The following is a 5,379-nucleotide window of genomic DNA, read 5'->3' as shown; positions in this document are numbered from 1 at the left end:
GTGAAAGCAGCTGCACTCTGCAACAGCATTTCAGCAGCCTGGGAGGATTGAGTTAGAAAACAAGGCAATTACTTATAAAACTGGTGACTGCTAACAGACCCAAGCAGGGACGTAAGCTCCTTGACAGGCCAGCTCCTAGTTAACTGTAGAAAGACTTTGCATTTCCTCTGTATTTACTTGGGTAAATTGAGGCTGTGTCAGTGACGCAAGCATGAAGGGGCCATTGCTTCAACAGGACTTGATCTCAAAGGAGGCTGACAAAGGGTGCTGTGCTCACACCCTGAACCCAAACCTTTTGGATCCATCCCAGTCTAGTCTTAATGAAGTGAAAGGACAATTTCTCCTTACCTTCTTTAATAACCAGTTCCCTAGCCCCTGAAGTAATCCAACAGCCTCATGCTGCGTCTGCAATTTCTGCAGCATCCTTTACATGACAAAGCAATCTAGGTTGACCACAAGAATTCATCCAGTGCTAGGATTATTTCTCCTGAGGCAGTGTTCAGCATTACAGCCTACAGTGCTGTGTGCATTTTTTTCTTTCGTGTTACTTCTGGGCATGGTTCTCTGTGATAATTTTGTTCTGAGGTCCCCCAAGGTATTGTTCTGCTCAGTCGTATGCAAAATAGGAAAATAATGCACCTTCATCCCAGTTCCACAGACGGGCCATTCATCAGCATAAAATCAACTTTACAACCTAGGAGGAAGCTGCTCCATGCACTGACTAGCTACGAACTTCCAATATGGTCTCCCAAGCTGTAGCAGGCCAGCAGTCACAATGGAGTGATACGATACCTGGGAGCACTTGTACAATGGAAACAAATAATAATGTCCAAGTCCAAGGGATGACCTATGGTTACCCTTGATTTTTGTAACAAGGGCAGTATATCAATCTGTTAGGACCTGCATTTTCTTGTAGTTACAGATACCTAATTTCTTTTCAGATCACTGAGTTATTTAGATGGTTCTTTTCATCTACTCACAAGAACAAAATTTGTCCATTTAAACAAAACATAGGATTGGCAGAAGAAAGGCACAAATTTCTTCCCCTTGCACATCCAATAACGTTCACCAAACCCAATGCTTTTGGGAGTGATTTTAGCCCAGCTCGTGCCATAAGCATCCTCATTGTATTTGCATCCTGATACCTGCCTGCAGGACCCTGAATGCAGAGCTCTGGGGCTGAAAGTCTCCTGACAGTCACAGGGGGTCATTTGTGTCCATCTTTTGTTGATGGATGGGCTCCTTAGATGGCTTCTCTTTGAACCTGGCCCTCTCCAGCCACTCTGCTCAGGATATGACTTTCAGGGACTCTGATCTGGGGATCATATAGTGATGCAATCTGGGTCAGCCCCATCTGAACAGAGTGCTGAGTCGCAGTGTGAGCAGGGCAACGCTTTGAGGCAGCCCCAGCTTTGGGGGTTAACACAGAACACTTTATCCAAGAATGGGATGTAAAATCCAGCAGCCAGAGTCACAGGCAGGGAAAGCACAGGTTTACTCAGTGAAAGCACACTTGAAGTAGAGAGCACAAACTTGTATTTCCAGATACTCTTCAGTTCCCAACTTCTCTGAAAACTGCAGTGCACATCTTCTCCCCATCACAACACCTACCAAGGCAATGATCCAGCTCACGTGATTGCAAGTGAATTCTGTTTAGATGAGAGATCTGTCAAATGTGTGTGCATGAGAGCTTCAGCACAGCTGTAGGTTAATAGACAAGCAGGAGGAAGACCCCATGTGGAGCAGATGCAATGGTGTGTTTCAGACCTAAAAGGAGCATGGGATAAAACAGGAGCTATCAAGGAGTCAATGGTACAAGGCAATACAGCATGTTAGCAAGAGACAGAAAAGCGGCCCAGGGGAGAAGAATGGAGACAAGCCCTGGGGCAAATTCTGTTTGTCTCTTTGGCAATCCATGTAGCGAAAAAGAGAGAGTGCATCTCTAGAAGAAAGATGGACAATGAGGTAAAATCCTGCCAGGGAAGGAGGAGTGGGGAAGAGGATTTATTAGCTCAATTTTTTAGGCAATTCATTTTGCTTTTCAAGAGGCTTTAAAAAAAAAAAAAAGGCAATGAGTCAAGAAGCCCTAAATTAGCTAGGAAGGCACTTTAGCAAATTAAGGGCTTGATTATTCTGTGGTTTGCCCTAGATTCAGGAGAAGGTGTAAAATATGCAACAAATATTACAGGGCTAGCTGCCCCCATGGCTGCAGCTCCACCTCATAAGCTGGAGCATGTGTGCTGTAATGGAAAACATCAGCCCCTTTGAAACTTCCAGGAAACCCACGTTAACTTGGTGCTGTGATACTGCCCTCAGGAGAAGTCAGAAATCCAGGCATACCTTGCTTGGATGTACACAAAGGGTACTGGAAGAGGAGATGTTGTCCCAGGCTCCCTGACCTACAGCACTGAATTGAAGCAAGGGCAGTAGTTGAGTGTGTGAAGGAGCCATTAGAGAGTGGTGAGGACACTGGGAACATGCTGTCTCTTCACCATATAGCTGTGCTACAACCTTGTGGGTGACCTTGGAAAACGACAAAGAGAAAAGAGTCTTGGGAAGGAGACTGGCTGGAGAGAAGGAGCCAGGACAAACCCATAAAAACTCTCAAAATTGTCTGAAACCCCTCTGGCATTTCTCAGCCTCCTATTCCTGCAACACGACCAACGTTGGCTGGTCTCCTCTCCCGCTGTCACCCACTCCTGCACTTCTCTCAGCTTCCTCTCCTACTTTATTGGATTGTACCAGCCTCTCCCAAAGCATCAACTTCATTTGAATCCCTCCATAAGCTCTTCCAGTCTCCTGACCTACAGGCACCAAAAAAGAGTTAGAAAACCCCTCCTTGCTCAGAGCAGCCCTGGTCCAGCTGGGTTTTGCCTCTCTTTTAGAGCTGCCTAAGGATATATCAACAAACAAGTCAGCTCACCTCTGATCCAAGAAGGGCATCATTGCAAATCAATGTGAGATTTTCTCTTTTTGTCCCTAATATCTTACTTTCCTGCATGAACCTGGCATGGGTGTGGGCTCCCTGGATCTCTCCTCCGCATTGCAGCTGTTCACATGAACCACGGTAAGGTCAGACTTTTACACATGCCGCTAACTCGGTACCCTGCGCTATCCAGTAAGAAGTAAACTGGGTTTCAAGTGCATGCTAGCTTATCTCCTCCCTTACCAGAACAAAGCTCATAAGAAGGAAATGTGAGGCCTCCCTGAGGGTGCTGGGAAGACACGGTGGATAATAGGAAATTTTTGGAAGGAGATTTGAGAAGTGGATTTTACTCACTCCTTATATTGATAAAGGCTTATCATATTCCTTTGCAAAACCAGAAACCACACGGCGAGACACCGTTTTTAAATGTTAATGCATCTTTAGAGAATAATCAGTAACGTTTGATGGCTTGTGCTAGCTCTAGGAGAGGCTTCTTTGTTGTTTAAGAAATGAAACAGCATTCATCTGGAGTTTCTTGTCATTACTGGATGAAAGAAAGGTTATTTCTTTAGTAAAAAAAAAAGAAAAGAGAAGATCTGAATGATAAACATTATAAAATACTTATCTTCCCAGATGTCTCTGGGATAACGTGAGCTAAAAGGAAATGCTTATCTCACTGACGGACAGCTTTTGGCAACATGGCTTTTTATACAGTGCTAAATTATTTTAAGAGCACAGGACAAAGGTAGAGGGATCTCCATAAAAGACTGAAATACAGACCAGATGTAGTGCCCATTCATGTCCTGCTACGGAATCACTGTGTAACCTTGGGTAAGCCACACAGTCCTTTCTGCCTCAGCTTCTGCATTGGGAGAATAATTGGTGTAACAACTGATACGAAAAGTATTTTTGTGACCATCTACAAGTTTATTGTATGAGTGTCAGTGTTGCGTGATTATGTATTTTTAAACACAGCTTCCTGTATGTACTGTTATCTAAAGAAGCATTCCCTCATTAGCCGGCAGATTTATGTGCTTTTTGAAGCAATCCATGAGCCAAGTATGGTTCACCTCTAGGGCTGGGTTCAGCTGCATATCAATAAGCAGCACTGGCCGTCAGCTGCCCAAAGCACCCACTTCCTCAGGCATAAAGTAGCAGAATCTATCCTGGATAGTCTTTGATTGTTCTCGAGAACGGACCACATTTTAAAAATAATTACAGATTTTGGTGCTTCCAATTCTGATGTCAAGTAAGGGGTGCCCCGGGAAGGCTGCCTTCTGGAAAACATGAGGGCCTTTAACCAAATGTAAAGCCTTTTTAGATATCTCTTGATACACACATAAAGTGGGAGGCCAAAATCACTATTCATTTTTGATATTCATAGGCACTTCCTTTTTTATTTTTAATTTTGTTTTTAAGATGATGCTATGTCTCCTCATTTTATTACCTCATCAGGAATTTGTCAATTTGCTGTTTGCCTTTTAAACATTTACTTGCTTTTCTTCATTTTATAAACCCTGCTGACAGAATGTAGAAATCATGTCAGGTGAGGAAATGTATTTCCGTCCTGAATAGGTGCATTCTGCTTTCTCGCCCCAGCGAGCTGCTGTTTCACACATGACAAAAAGATTCCAGTCTAGGGAGAATAATACCTAATCGTTAATAAATAACTTGTACAAATAAGAACCAGGAGTGAAACTACCATCTGATGGATTTGCCTGTGAGGAAGTTAGGTCATTGTGTGACCTTGGATGATTAATTTTACATTCCTGTGTCTATGCTTCCTCCTCTATCCATTCTTCTGTCTTGTCTGCTTCACATTCAAGGTAGTCAGGGCAAGGACTATTTCTCATTATATGTACGTTTAGCAGCCAGCTCTATGGGTATTACAGCACTGTAAAATGCATGTATGAGAAGCAATACCCAAGGGCAGAGATAAGAGTGCACCTTGCACATTGTGCATTGGATCATGGAGTTACAGACAGGTGCGATAACAAGCCACAGACCTCTCAAGTCCCCTGTCCCTTGTTGGGGGCATTGCTCAGAGCCCCATCCAACTTGACCTGGAATGTTTCCAGGGATGGGGTATCCACCACCTCTCTGGGAAACCTGTGCCAGTGTTTCACCACCCTCAGCGTAAAAAATGTCTTCCTTATATCTAGTCTAAATCTACCCTCCTTTAGTTTAAAGCCATTCCCCCTTTTCCCCCTTGTCCTGTTGCAACAGGCCCTGCTAAAAAGTCTGCCCCCATCATTTTTAGAAGCCCCCTTTAAGTACTGATAGGCTGTAATAAGGTCTCCCCGAAGCCTTCTCTTCTCTAGGCTGAACAACCCCAACTCTCTCAGCCTTTCTTCACAGGACAGGTGTTCCATCCCCCTGATCATTTTCATGACCTTCCTCCGGACCTGCTCCAACAGGTCCGTGTCTTTCTTGTGCTGAGGGCTCCACAGCTG

At 44.2% G+C, this 5,379-nt stretch overlaps 1 protein-coding gene across 1 annotated transcript in view; it reads right to left on the bottom strand.

Moving 5' to 3' along the window:
* Positions 1–5,379, bottom strand: part of ADARB2 (adenosine deaminase, RNA-specific, B2 (non-functional)) — a 114,382-nt gene that overhangs the window by 32,683 nt on the left and 76,320 nt on the right. The gene's annotated exons all lie outside the window — the stretch shown is intronic.

This window comes from Pygoscelis adeliae, unplaced genomic scaffold (assembly GCF_000699105.1).
Source record: "Pygoscelis adeliae isolate BGI_AS28 unplaced genomic scaffold, ASM69910v1 Scaffold175, whole genome shotgun sequence".
NCBI lineage: Eukaryota > Metazoa > Chordata > Aves > Sphenisciformes > Spheniscidae > Pygoscelis > Pygoscelis adeliae.
The sequence above is the reverse complement of the archived record's forward strand: the minus strand, read 5'-3'. Positions and strand labels throughout refer to the sequence as shown.